We start from the raw sequence: 14,396 nt of genomic DNA, 5'->3' as shown, positions 1-14,396 counted from the left end.
GGATGCAAATGCACGGAGCTGTCTTGGGAAGGATCACACCAAAGCCAAGGCAGCCCGGTGATAACTAGGGTTACTTCCCAGTGGGCGGGGGGGATGGGGAAGGGGTGTCAAGGAAGACTTTAGTCGTATGTGTAATGTTTGCCTTTTTTCCCCCAAGGAAACCGTATTCCTGTATCACTTTTGTGGGATTTAAAAGAAATAAAAATGAAATCCATTAAAAATGATAATGTGGCAACGGCTTCCAGGGAGTAAACAGAAGAGGTTTGAAGGACTCATCTAAGTGCCAAAAGCCATTCTTAGGGTTCCCATCTGCGGATGGCCTCCAGGACTGCGCCCCTTCCTGCTCCCACCCCTCCCCCAACCCCGTGCACTTGACACATGATGTTTATGTAGCACCTACCCTTTGTTGGGTTGTTTTTATTGTTTGTTTGAGAGAGAGAGAGACAGACAGACAGACAGACAGAGCTGGAGAGAGGGTCAGAGGGAGAGAGAGAGAGAGAGAGAAAGAATCCCAAGCAGGCTCCACACTCAGTGCGGAGCCCAACACTGGGCTCGATCCCATGACCCCGGGATCATGACCTGAACCGAAATCAAGAGTCAGATGCTTAACCGACTGAGACGCCAAAGCGCCCCTTGTTGGGTTGTTTTAAGAGCTGGGAATAGAGAAATAGAGCATTTTGCCTCACAGAGTTGACTTCTTATTGGGGGAGCCAAGGCCCCCCAGCTGCTCAGCCAGGCCTCTGTGGGATGGAAGGTGTGGATTCCCCAGCTATAGAAACAGTGTCCCTGTGGGCTGATATCCTGGGCAAGGCTGCCTTAGGCCTCCTAAGACTTGTCCTGGGAATCTGTCCTTGTAGACATGGAAGGAGCCACGTCCTTCTCACTTGACTAAGGGATTGGAATAACACCATCACACAGATTGGAGTTAACAAATAGCAAACCTACAGGGAGTCTTTCTCAAGCATTCTCGCCCACCCCCGCCCCAGGCCCAGCGTGGGGGAGGCTCCATTCTGCTGCCTGAAGACAACAGATCCGACAGGATGGGGCTTCTAGCCTCTGGCGACATGTCCCCCGCCTCTTGTTCTCATCAGTGGGGCAAGATCACTCAGGAGCAGGCCCCTTAGCTCTTTGTAACCGGGGCTCAGGAGTACGAGACCACCTGGCTCCGGGGGTCCCAAACAGACCAGGCTCGGCCGCTCCGAAATCCAAAGGCAGAGCAAGGAGTGGTGGGGAGACGAGAAAGGAATTTATTTCAGTGAGGCAAACACCAGGGTGACAGTGACTCAAGGACTGTCTCCGAAGTGCTGAAAATCCTTCCAGGTTCATATAAGGAAAATGTGGGACGAAGGTCAGTGGGTATGTGCAGGTGGGCAAGAAAGGTCAGGTCCATCACCGTCTCAGGGTCAGTGACTGGTGGGGGTCTTGGTGGCTCGGGGCAGCCCTCGCTGCTTGAGGGGGTAGTTTCAGTTCCCATCAGGGGATGCTCTGCCCACGGGGTGGTTTGCCTGAGCTAAGGGATAAGCCGGAAAGAATTTAATCAGTTAAGGAGTACTGACTGAGGTCAAAATGGAGGTAGGTGACATCCTCTTGCAAATCTCCACTGTCAAAACACCGTTCCGTCTCTACAGAAGGAAAAGGGACTAGGGTTATTCCCTCTGTAGCTACTCCCCTCTGTCCCCCCAGCCCAACATCTTTTGTCTTTAACTGGAGTTATTTAAGGCGGTGGTTTGGGCCATTTGGGGGACTTACTCAGTTTTCCTGGGTCTGTCCCACATACACAGGAGGGATACATGTTAATAAACTTTTGCTTGTTTTGTCTTTTTATTACAGGGGCGTCTGAGCCATGTATGCAGAAGAGTAGAGGGAAAATTATTTTTCCTCCCTCCACGGTACGAAGGGAAAAACCCAGTTCTTCCCCTGCCTTGTGTTTCTTCCCTGTGAGTCTCCTTTGCTGCTCGCACAAAACACTTCCCTTCCGGTCACCAGATGTGTGGACGTTTTCCTGCACATCGAGCAATTCTCTGTGACACCAGCTGGGGGTCCTACAATCTAATTCAATTCTGACAATATCTATCTGGAGATAGCGTCAGATCCCAGAGGTTAAGGGCCGGGTCCCACAAGGCCGCACCCCACGCGCGGGCGCGCGCGCGCACACACACACACACACACACACACACACTTCAGATGTCAGTCTGTGATGCAAGGTTGTTACCTGTGCTTCTGACCAACTGGCTATAGATCACAGGTAACAACGTCTTTGGGTTAGATTAATTTGCTACAGGAGCTCAGGGAAACATTTATGTTTACTAGTCTGTGAAAGGATATGATGGAGGATATGGATTGTTCACAAGGAGACAGCAGGCCCCAAATGGAGTCACTTGTGCTAATCCCCATGTCAGCAAACCAAGACTTAATACCTGACCTAGTTACAGAATCAGTGTCTCCCAGGAACGTGACTTTTAACCAGTCCATCTGGAACTACCTGGTTAGCACTAGGGAGGTAATCTGCCACAGAAATCCTTTCTGCCCCCCAAAGAAAGGCGAGGCACTCTGCCCTTTCCTGATCTCTTTCCCTTCCTGCCTGAAAAAGCCTTCCGTTTTGTACAGATCCTTGGAGCTCCTTTCTATCCTTCAGATGGGATGCTGCCTGATTCATATATCATTGAAGAAACCCGATTTGATCTTTAAAGGTACTCTGTTGAAATTTTGTTGTTTAACAAGGTGAACAGCCAGATGGACAGAGATCCATACGGGGAGAACTGGGAGGGTCCTGAGTACAGGAGCTTCTGTCCCCTTGAAGCTGGCTGGGATGTGTCACTCTGCTGGTGTGGATGTGTTCACCACCAGGAAGCTCTCGAAACCCCCTACTACTGGGATTTCACGGAGGCTGCCTCGTGCAGGCATCATTACTTATTAACCCTGTTTCTCTCTGGAGGATGGGGGGTGGGGTGGTAGTGGGCTGAAAATTCCAAGCTTCTAATTATGGCTTGGTCTTTCCGCCCAGCCCCCATCCAGGAGCCATCCAGGAACCCTTGGGCTCTTTGCAAAAACCGGGCCCTCTGTCTCATGTTACACGAATGAGTTTCCCCGTTTATAGACGGAGGGTGATACCAGTGATAAAATCTACTTTCAAGGTGGTGGTGACTATCAAAGGAGTTCTTTTCTTGCCTGTAAAAGCGCTTAGGACAATGTCTGGCACATAGCAGGTGTTCAATGCAAGGAGGTGGTTATTCTTACTGTTATTGATATCATAGTTTATTGTATTTCATGCTTATAACAGCACTGTAGGTGGGTGGCATGGCGAGCCTCCAGTTAATGGGGGCCGGATTTCGTTTTGTTTTATGATCCCGGTTCAGCCCTGACCTCCCTGGCGGACCACGGGCTCCTCTGTCCTCTCCCTGGGGCTGGCTTTCTTCAGCTGTCATTCAGGGAGCAGGATCGAGCCCGCCCCTCTCCCCCTGCTTCCTGCCTGACGGGCTGTAACAGGTGCCCCGCACCTGGCCCTGTCCTTCGTCTGGCCCCCTGAAGCATCTGGGCCACGCAGCTCCTCCAGGGACGGGACTTCGGGGCTCCTGATCTTGACTTCGGTGACTGAACACCGAGTGCCAAGTCTATGTGTCACCAGGTTGGGACGGCACGAGTCTCACCACCGTGCCCTACGGCCCCAGCTCCCGAGAGGGGAGGAGGCTGCGGTGGGAATCAGTATTGCGCCCCTTCGGCCATTTCCGGGCCCTAAAGTGACATTTTTCTGCTCAGTTCAATGTCAAAGAGGAAGGTTCACATGCTCTTTTCTCCAGAGCCTGGACTGCCCTCCTACCCACTCCTCCCACTCAGCTCGGCTTGTCACTTCCTTCCTTCAACCAGCACCTCGAACTGCCATCCTGATACAGCCTCAACTCAACGGCCGCTGCCCCCCAGGCACTCTTCCACTCCCCTCCTTGCCCACCCCTGCACAGCGGCCCGTGGAGGATTCTCGTGCTTCTCGAGGCAGCCCTCGCCTGTGCCGTCTGTCCCTCCCGAGCTTGCTGGACCCCGTGTGCCGACAGCGCCCTTCACAGGGGTCTTGACTCCAATCGGGTCCTCTCTGTGAGCCTGGCTGGCTGCCAGCTGGACGGCTCTGAAGCCAGCTCTAGGGAGGGAGTCCTGCCAAGGGCTGGCCTGGATCACTGCTGAGAGAGAAGCAGCCGCCAGTCCCCACAGAGACGTTGCTCTCCAAACTTGTGAGTGGACGTGTCTCAGGAACTTGCTACCCACATTCCTCGTACTTCGAAGACTGGCTCAAAACGGGCAGCCGGGGAGAGAGGCTAAGAACTCCTTGTGATCGCAGCCCTGGGGCTGTCTGCCCGTCACCAGCTGTGTGACCTGGGGCGATTCCTTAACCTCTCGGAGCCTCTGTTTTCTCATCTGAAAAAAAAAAAAAAATGGACACGAAAGGAACTATTTTTATTGCCTCATAGGCCTTTTGTGGGGCTCAGACGAGATCATGGACACGAACGCTGTTGGTAAGCATTTTGGTGCCGTCCTGGTGCTGCTGTGTGGTGTGGATGCACCAATGCAAATAAGACACAAAAACACTGATTAAAACATGGTGTGTGTGTGTGTGTGTGTGTGTGTGTGAACAGACAAAACTTGCCACGGATTCGCCTCTGAAGGATGTCGACCTTCAAAGGAAACAGTTACCTTTTATACCAGTGAAATGAATTTATTTGGAAACAGAGTCACTACAACTCGGGGCCTGCAAGGGGGGGGGTGGGGACAAAACAGAGGCAAGTGAGGAGAGAGATCAAAGGAGAGGAGGGGCGCCTGGCTGGCTCCGTCAGAGGAGCACAGGCCTCTTGATCTTGGGGTTGTGAGTTCAAGTCCCACAGTGGGTGTAGAGATTACTTAGAAATAAAATCTTTTAAAAGCGGGGGAGGGGAGGAATGTTACTTTAAATATTCTTTTTTTTTTTTTTCCTTCAACGTTTTTATTTATTTTTGGGACAGAGAGAGACAGAGCATGAACGGGGGAGGAGCAGAGAGAGAGGGAGACACAGAATCGGAAACAGGCTCCAGGCTCTGAGCCATCAGCCCAGAGCCTGACGCGGGGCTCGAACTCCCGGACCGCGAGATCGTGACCTGGCTGAAGTCGGACGCTTAACCGACTGCGCCACCCAGGCGCCCCAGGAATGTTACTTTATAGAGAAAAAGAGGAAGTCGGAAGGGGCTGCTTTGAACTAAAGTTATTGGAGGAAACTGAAAGGGAGGTGGCGGTTTCTCATTGGCTGGGCTGTGCTACTTTCTTATTGGCTGAGCTTGTTGCCGGGCAAGGAGGCCAGGTACCCTTGATGGTGTTGGGTCTGCAGTTGATGAGGAGTGGTAGGGCATTAGAGCTCCCCCTTCTGGCCTCCCGACTCCATTCACTTTTTTATTATATTTACGTTTATTTATATTTATTTTGAGAGAGAGAGAGAGAGAGAGAAGGTAAGGAACAGAGAGAGAGAGAATCCCAAGCAGGCTCCCCGCTGTCAGCGCAGAGCCTGGTGGGGCTTGAACTCATGAATTGTGACATCATGTCCTGAGCCGAAACCGAGAGTCGGATGCTTTACCCACTAAGCCACCCAGGCACCCGTCCCCATTCCATTTTAAATAAGGTTTCCTGTGTTCAGTTTCACAAGTACTCGAGGACTTTGCTTCAGCAAGTGTCCCCTATTGTTCCTGCATTATTAACCCCTTCCCTGCAATGGAACGTTGCCATCCACATTCAAGTATGCTGTAATGTTTCCTCGCACTTTTTAAAATTATTTTTTAATTTAAAAAAATTTTTATTTATTAAAAAATTTTTGTTTTCAAATTTTTAACGTTTATTTATTTTTGAGAGAGACAGAGAGAGACAGAGCATGAGTGGGGGAGGAGCAGAGAGAGAGGGAGACACAGAACCCGAAGCAGGCCCCAGGCTCTGAGCTGTCAATACACAGCCCGACATGGGGCTGGAACACACAAACTGTGAGATCACGGCCTGAGCTGAAGTTGGATGCTTAACCGACTGAGCCATCCAGGCGCCCCGTTTCTTTTCTTTAAAACACCCACAACCTGGGGCGCCTCAGTGGGTTAAGTGTCCAATGTTTTAAAATCTTTATTTATTTTGAGAGAGACAGGGATAGAGAGCGAGCATGGGAGTGACAGAGAGAAGGAGAGAGAGAATCCCAAGCAGGCTCTGCACTGTCAGCGCAGAGCCCAGCGCGGGGCTCAAACCCACGAACTGTGAGATCGTGACCTGAGCTGAAACCCAGAGCCCGACACTTAACCAACTGAGCCATCCGGCACTCTAAGCATACAACTCTTGATCTCAGCTCAGGTCTTTATCTCAGGGTTGTGAGTTCAAGTCCTGCACTGGGCTTCACACAGGGTGTAAGCCTACTTACACACACACACACACACACACACACACACACACACACCTTCTTGACCCCATATCCCCATCCCCCCACCACCCCATTTCCATGCCCCTCTTTGCAGGAAGACTCTCTGGATTTTGAGTTGTCTTTTCTGGCAGTTTCTACTTCCTCACCTCCCATTGTTTCTTGAACACATTCCAGTAAACTTAACCAAGCCTCAGAATGCACATTTGCCAAGGCAGGGTGGGCTGCATGATTTGAAGGGTCCAGTGCAAAGTAAAAGCGTGGGGCCCCTTGTTCAAAAGCATATTTGTTTCTTGGAGTTACTGTAACACATTACCGCAAACTGGGTGGCTGGAAACAACAGGAATTTATCCTCTCCTAGTCCTGGAGGCCGGAAGTGGGCAACCAAGGTGTCAGCAGGGAGGATTCCTTCTGGAGACTCTGAAAGAGACCCTGTTCCACGCCTCTCTCCTAGCTCCTGACGGTGTTCCATGCCTTGGCTTGTACATACATCACTCCAATCTTTGCCTCTATCCTTCCATCACCTTCTGTGGGTCTTTCCCCCACTTTTCTCTCTTGAGGACACCTGCTATTAAATTTGGGGCCCACATTAATTTGATCTCATCTCAACATCTTTACCTTAATTACATCTGCAAAGACCCTTTTTCCAAATAAGGTCACATTTGGGGTGGACATATCTTTTAGGAGAGGGGCCATCACTCGACCCAGTATAAAAAGTTATTTAAGAATTTCAAGATGGTTGGGGCATCTGAGTGGCTCAGTCAGTTTAGGGTCTGATTCTTGACTTCGGCTCAGGTCAGGATCCCCGGGTTGTGGGATCGAGCCCTTTACCGGGCTCTCCTCGCTGAACATGGAGCCTGCTTGAATTCTCTCTCTCTCTCTCTCTCTCTCTCTCTCTCTCTCTCTCTCTCTCTCTCAAATAAATAAATAAAAGAATTTCAAGATGGTTGCAGAAAAGCGTTAAAGCAAGTGCAGGACCCTGCTGAGAACAGGGCCCTGTCCAAGTGCATAGATCGCATGCCTATGAAGCAGGAGTGTGCCAGGGTCATTCATGGCCTCTTTTGCTCTCAAATCCAATGGCGAGTTTGAAGTCCCCATCTTACTGGCTTCTCGGTGGCATCTGACATAACTGATCGCTCTGTTCTTGCCACCCTCGCTTCCCTTGGCGTCTGGGACGCCAAGCTCTCCTGATTTGTCTCTGATCTCACCAGTCAGTCAGTCCTCGGTGCCTTCTGCCTTCTCTTCCCTCCATCCTCTAGAGTCTGGAGGTTGGAGAGCCCTGGGGGTAGGGCCTTTGACTACCTCTCTGTACATTCACTTCCTCAAGCACCTCATCTGGTCTCAGGTCTTTAAACGTCCCCTCTGCAAGGACACCCGCTGCCCTCAACTTTCCTCTGGGTTCCAGACGGACAGATCCAGCTGCCTCTTCAACAAGCTCCCCTTGGAGATCTAACAGGCCCATCAAACCTACCACGTCCAGACTGAAGTCCTCCTGAGCTCCACCCACCCCCACCGTCTCCTCCTCACCCTTTAATGGCGTCTCTGTCCTTCCAGTTGCTTTGAGTGAGAACCTTTATGTCGTCCTAATGCCTCACTCTCTCACACCCCAACACGCAGTCTCAGCGCACACGCCCATCCCACTTAGAGTGAGATCTCCACTCCTTGCCGTGTTTTGTCCACGAGGCCCTCCTCTACCTCCCCCATTCCATCTCCTACCAACACCACTCCCACCCCACCTGCTGTTCCTTGACCACACCAAGCATGCTTCCACCCCAGGGCCTTTGCACCTGCAGTCCTCGCTGCCTGGTGTCTCTTTCCCCATCGATTCAGGAGGCTTGCCCCCTCACTTCATTCAGTCCTGCTCAAATGTCACTCGGTCAGGGAGGCCTCCTGTGTCTAAAATAGCATCTTCTGCGGGGCGCCTGGGTGGCTCAGTCAGTTAAGCGCCCGACTCTTGATTTCGGCTCAGGCCGTGATCTCACGGTCTTGAGATCCAGCCCCGCCTTAGGCTCTGTGTTGGGCGTGGAGCCTGCTTGAGATTCTCTCCTCCTCTCTCTCTCTGCCCCTCTCCTGCCCTCTCTCTCTCAAAAATAAATGAATTCATGAATAATTAATTAATTTAAAAAATAGCTTCTTCTGGTCCCTCTGTAGACCCGCCCCCTCTTGATTTTCCTACCTTTGCTCCACGTTGATCTCTCCAACTGGAATGTAAGCTCCACGAGTCTAAAGACTTGCTGTGTTCACTGCCGCGGTCCTCACCACCCGGCGTAGCACGTGGCACATACACTGAGTCGATGAATGAATCGTTCTGCTCATGCTGCTCTCCTAGCTTAAAATCCTGCGATGCTCCATGGCAACTCGATGCCTTTGCTGCTACTGCTCCCTCCGCTCCGAAGGGCCTTCCTCCTCTCCATCTTCCTGGAAAACCCTTACTCGTCCTTCAAGACCCAACCCCACGGGCACCACCTTCGTGACGCTCCCGGGTCTCCAGGCAGTGACCCCACGACATCCTGTGCGTGCCGCCACTAATGCCTGACTCCCAGGCAATTTGTCTTTCTTTTCCAGGAAACCACGAGCTTCCCGAGGGCAAGCACTGTGCCTTTTCAGCCCTGTATGCCCAGGGCGTAGTCCTGCACAGCCTTTCAGCATTTGGTAAAGGTTTGGCGACTAAATGAATGAATGAACTCAAAGAGGAGAGAGGAAGGGGGTAGAAAGGAGGGAAAGAGGGAGCCATTTCTTTCCCCGGGTAGGTGTCCTCAGGACGCCTGGAAGCCCCTCACTAGGGAAGTTCCCCTGTTTTCCGGACTGACCTCGATACCTTGCCCCTTATCCAAACTTTCTAGAAAGAGACACTAACCTCTCGCAGCCGCAATGCCTGTAATTTCCAAACTCCAAAATTAGTACCCCCTATCGGACAAATTTGATCACGGTTTTTAGAGACAAGACTGAATTTTATTTTTTATTTTATTTTATTTATTTTTTTTTTCAACGTTTATTTATTTTTGGGACAGAGAGAGACAGAGCATGAACGGGGGAGGGGCAAAGAGAGAGGGAGACACAGAATCGGAAGCAGGGTCCGGGCTCTGGGCCATCATCAGCCCAGAGCCCGACGCGGGGCTCGAACTCACGGACCGCGAGATCGTGACCTGGCTGAAGTCGGACGCTTAACCGACTGCGCCACCCAGGCGCCCCCCTATTTTTTTTTTTTTTTGAATTTTAAAAATCTATCTGTTCAAAAAAGGCAAAAGCAAAAACAACAGACCCCGAATGGAGTCATTTGTGCTAAGCCCCACATCAGCCTGTACTTTCAGCCTGTCCCAGGAATGTAAACTTTAACCAGTCAATCCGGAACCATCTGGTCAGCGCTAGTGAGGTAATCCACTTGATAAACCCCTCCTGTCCCCCCACAGGAAGGTGACCTTGCCTAAAACGATCCTCTGTTTGCTAGAAATTTCCTTTTCCTGTCCCCTTCGGTCTATAAAATCCCTTCATTTTGTGTAGCTCTTCGGAGCTCCTTTCTATCGGCCAGGTGGGATTCTGCTCAATCCACGAATTGTTAATAAAGCCAATCAGGTCTTCCAAGTTGGCTCAATCGAATTTTGCTTTTTAAACACATCACAGGTGGAAACTATGGCTGCTCAGGTTTGTTAGGGTGCATGCAATCAAGAGCCAGGGCTTTCGGATCTTGTGCCCATGTGCTAGAGAGTATTTAGAAGATATGGGCGAGTGTAGAGAAAACCCATCCACAGTCCCCTATGGTAGATCCTAAACACTTAATATTTTGACGTAACTTCCCCTGGTGTGTATGTAGGCACCAACACGTGCACATGGGTGTCTGTGAAACACTATATGCCTGTAAGTGTGTATATAAAAGACTCGAATGAAGTCACACTGCGCCTTCCACTTTGTAACAGTGGCATCTTCACATTACAGCAAGTACCTGCCCGCCATCTTGATTCCATGGGGAGCGGACTAACGGTCTCAAGGAAGTTCTCTGGAAGATAGTTGGGTGTCTACACCAGACACCCTAGGAGGCCTGGCTTTGCCTGGACCCCTCCATGCCGCCCCCATCCACAAGCAAGACCTCTAGAAGTGCCAAGGTGCCCAGCGGGCCAGGGCCAGCTGCGGGTGAATAGGAACAACGGCGGGCAGAACCAGGAGCTGGCAGCCCTTCCATCTATCCCCCAGATCCTTCTCGTGGGGTCTGGGGACAGATGCAGGACCAGGACCAGCTTTCCTGGGAGCTGAGGCGGGGCGGGGGGGGGGGGGGCGGTGTGGAAACTGAGAGCCCTACTTGGAGAAATCCCGCAGTGGGGACGCTCTGCAGCCTGAACTGGTTGTCCGAACGTTCCCCTCCGCCAAGGTCAGCTGCTGTGTCGCTTTTTCCTTTGGGGAAACACGTGCCTGGCGCACCAACCCTGTTGGTGGAAGAGGCACCAGTGTTTGTCTCCCCGCTCTGTATTTTTTAAATATTTAGTTTTGCGAAAGAAAGAGAGCGCGCATGCGTGCGCGTGGGGGAGGGGAGGAGAGGCCGGACCAGAGATTGAGAAGCAGGCCCTGCCCCGTCAGTGCAGAGCCTCGTCTGTGGCTCAAACTTACAAAGTGGAGCTCAGGACCTGAGCCTAAGTCGGAAGTTTAAGTGACTGAGCCACCCAGGCGCCCCTGCTCCTCTGTATTAAAAAAAAAAAAATGTCAACCCCAATCATCTGTTTTCCTCTCTTCCAGAGCAACACCTTTCCTAGAAGGAAATTACTGTCATAGAAAAGACACTTTTTTTTTTTTTTAATGGAGCCAAACCTGGAGGTAAGACCTTGATGAGTCACAAGGGGGCAGCAAAGTGTTCCTGCTCAGAGGAAGGCTAGGAAGTACCAGCCCCCAAGGAGATTGGGTCTGAAGCCACATAGCCCTCGAGGCTCAGTCTCTGAATTTAACAAACGACAGCATCAATATGTGAAAAAGAAACAGTTTTTTTTTTTTAACGTTTATTTATTTTTGAGACAGAGAGAGACAGAGCATGAACGGGGGAGGGTCAGAGAGAGAGGGAGACACAGAATCTGAAACAGGCTCCGGGCTCTGAGCGGTCAGCACACAGCCCGACGCGGGGCTCGAACTCACGGACCGCGAGATCATGACCTGAGCCGAAGCGGGATGCTTAACCGACTGAGCCACCCAGGTGGCCCAGAAAGAAACAGTTTAAATAGTTTCAGTCTCAGTACCACCACTTTGTATATGCCCTTGGGCCAGTCGCACTCTATTTGACCCTCTGTTTCCTCATCTATATACTAGGGATAATTGCTCCCCGATATCACGCCTTCCTCACATGGTGGTCTTAGTAATTAAGTGGGTACCTAAAGTAATAGGTAACATGCTCAGCGTATAGTAAGGGTTCATAGGATAACAAAGAACGAAGGGAACTGTTATTGCGTACCTATTATGTACCGTATGCTTTGAATCCTTCGTGGAATCAAGTGAGGAACGATGAGGAGTTAAGTGAGGAGCGCCCCCAGGGGGCTCAGTCGGTTAACGTCCGGCTCTTGATTTCAGCTCAGGCCATGATCTCGTGGTTTGTGAGTTCAAGCCCCGCATTGGGCTCTGCTCAGACAGTGGGGAGCTTGCTTGGGATTCTCTCTCTCTCTCCTCTCTCTGCCCCTACCCCACTCATGCATGCGCACACGCTCTCCCTCTCTCAAAATACATCAATAAACTTTAAAAGAGAAGTTAAATGAGAGGATGAAAGACAGATGGGGGGTTAACTGACACGGCCAAGGCCAATGAGCTAGCAACAATAATAGCAGCTAACGCGTAGCAAGCACTAACTGTGCACCAGGCACTCGCTGGTCTAGGCACTTTGCATGAATGATCTCACTTCTTACAGCCATCCTATGGGGTGGGTACTGTTATTACACCCACTTGACAGAGAGGGAAACTGAGGCACAGCACGTAACTGGCCCACAGTCACACCGGGGAGTCTGAGTGTGGAGCTGGGGTTACAGCTAGCTGCGGGGCCTGACCTCTAACCTTCGTGCCATCTGGCAGAGATGAGATTTAAATTTTTTTTTTCAACGTTTATTTATTTTTTTGGGACAGAGAGAGACAGAGCATGAACGGGGGAGGGGCAGAGAGAGAGGGAGACACAGAATCAGAAACAGGCTCCAGGCTCTGAGCCATCAGCCCAGAGCCCGACGCGGGGCTCGAACTCCCGGACCGCGAGATCGTGACCTGGCTGAAGTCGGACGCTTAACCGACTGCGCCACCCAGGCGCCCCCAGAGATGAGATTTAAACCGAGGTCAAGTCCAAGCTCTTTTGACCATCTGCTGTTTCTTTCTTTCTGTTTTTAATTTTTTTATTTTTTAATGTTTATTTATTTTCGAGAGAGAGAGAGAGAGAGAGAGACAGACGTGAGCGGGGGAGGGTCAGCGAGAGAGGAAGACAGAATCCAAAGCAGGCTCCAGGCTCCGAGCTCTCAGCACAGAGCCTGATGCGGGAGGGACCCAGACCCACGAACTGTGAGTCATGACTTGAGCCGAAGTTGGAGTCATGACTTGAGCCGAAGTTGGACGCTCAACAGACTGAGCCACCCAGGTGCCCTTGTCCTCTGCTGTTTCTAAGCTAGTTTGCATCACAGTCAGCTCAAGACCCTCATGAAAACCAAAACAAACAATCCCTGCCTCGACCCCATGACACCCCTTCCCAGCCACTGCCATTTCTCTGTCCCCATCACAACCGCACTTCCTGGGTCGTCTATACCCGCTCCCTCCACTTCTTCCCCACTCACCCCTGCTTCCACCCACACCAGTCTGCCACTGCCACTGCCACTGCCACTCCACAGAAACAGCAATCTGCAAGGTCACTAAGGGTCTCCTTGTCACCAAGCCTGAAAGTCATTTTTCAGCCCTCTACTGAAAATACAGAATTTTCAGATGTTGACCTTGCTGATACCCGTGGCTTCTGTGGCACCACCGTCCCCTGGGTTTCCTCCCACCTCTCTGGCTACTCCTTCTCTGTCTCCTTCGCGGGCTCAATCTTCTCTCCCTGGCCATTAAGCAGGTGGCACCCCAAGCCTCATTCCTGAGTGCTTTTTCTTCTTGCGTCTGTACTCTTCCCTCCTGACTCCTCTCTGTGCCCTTCCCAGTTTCGATACCATCTACGTGCCCATGACCCCCAAATTTATACGGCTGACCCAAACATGCCTCTGAACGCCAGACCAGGACTCCAGCTGCTTCTCGAACATCTCAGCCTGAATGTTTCAGAGGTCTCTGCCGGAGTCCAGCCCCAGCAGGTCCGGGGGTTCCCGAAGGATGAACAGCGTCGGAAAACAAGTAAAACAAAAAACTAAACTAAAAAACTAAAACAAAAAATACAAATGGACACAGACAAAAGGTCTGTCCTAAATCAGGACCTTTGTATCATCACCCAATAAGGAATAACATGATTGGTTTTTTTGTAACGTTCCCTCCTGCCCTTTGCTTATTGATTAATTTCTTTCATTGTTTTTATTACGTAGCTACGTTTATCTATAATCTATAAAGTATTTGCTTTGTTGTTTTCACGAAAGGTCATTTATCTCTCAACACCTCAAGTGGAACAGTTACAGGGACATGACCTCTTAGTTGTTTCCCTGAACCATTCATGGTTTCGAAGAACAAAAGTGTTCGCCTCGGTCTGAGGTTCCAGGAGGGGGCCAAGAGCACCTTAGAAACCCACGCCTTATACATTCTCAGAGAGACCATGCACCTAGGAACCAATGAGCATTCTGTACCTTAACCGACTAGGTTCAGTCATCATCTGGAATGCCTCCGGGGGGCCAAGTGGGCCTAGGGGTTGGAGTGATCTGTGCCCAGAGATACACTCCTTCGTTACCGGAGTGGGGCTTTCAAAACCGTTTGTCTCTCCTTTGTCGGCCTCCTTTGCTGGCAAATGCGTGAGGCTATCCTTCCCCCATAGGGGATGGCAAGGGCTAAACGTAAGGCCGCACAATTTCTCGCGGAACCTTAT

General features: G+C 51.0%; 1 long non-coding RNA gene across 1 annotated transcript in view; it reads left to right on the top strand.

Moving 5' to 3' along the window:
* Positions 1-4,584, top strand: part of LOC115507533 — a 42,953-nt gene extending 38,369 nt beyond the window's left edge. The window contains exons 3-4 of the long non-coding RNA XR_003966691.2: positions 1,831-2,690; positions 3,757-4,584. This is a non-coding gene — a long non-coding RNA (uncharacterized LOC115507533). The remainder of the gene's footprint in view (positions 1-1,830; positions 2,691-3,756) is intronic.
* Positions 4,585-14,396: the final 9,812 nt, after the last annotated feature.

Source organism: Lynx canadensis, chromosome X (assembly GCF_007474595.2).
Source record: "Lynx canadensis isolate LIC74 chromosome X, mLynCan4.pri.v2, whole genome shotgun sequence".
NCBI lineage: Eukaryota > Metazoa > Chordata > Mammalia > Carnivora > Felidae > Lynx > Lynx canadensis.
The sequence above is the reverse complement of the archived record's forward strand: the minus strand, read 5'-3'. Positions and strand labels throughout refer to the sequence as shown.